Consider the following 361-nt stretch of genomic DNA (forward strand, 5'->3'; position numbering starts at 1 on the left):
TTCACAGGTATCAGTATATATAGTTAGTCAGGGTGGAATCTTTCCAATTAACTGCTAGATTCAAAAATCTTACGGAGATTCTCAGGATCATTGCCTTGCCCATCTTGTACATATAACTGTATGGCTTTACATTGTCATGTTTTCTAGCTCTTCTCCTTTCCCACTCTTGATTAGTTAGTCCTTGAGATCCTGCTTTCCTTTTACGTGTGTTATACCTTTCTATTTGTATTTCTTCTTTGAGTTCTTATACTAGGGAAACTATACAATATTTACATGTGTGTCTAGTTTATTTCACTTATGAGTATATCTTCAAGTGGCATCCACTTCAATATAAAGGCTTTGAGTTTATCATTCTTAATAG

The sequence above is a fragment of the Octodon degus genome, unplaced genomic scaffold (assembly GCF_000260255.1).
Source record: "Octodon degus isolate 3935 unplaced genomic scaffold, OctDeg1.0 scaffold00489, whole genome shotgun sequence".
In the NCBI taxonomy this organism is placed as follows: Eukaryota; Metazoa; Chordata; class Mammalia; order Rodentia; family Octodontidae; genus Octodon; species Octodon degus.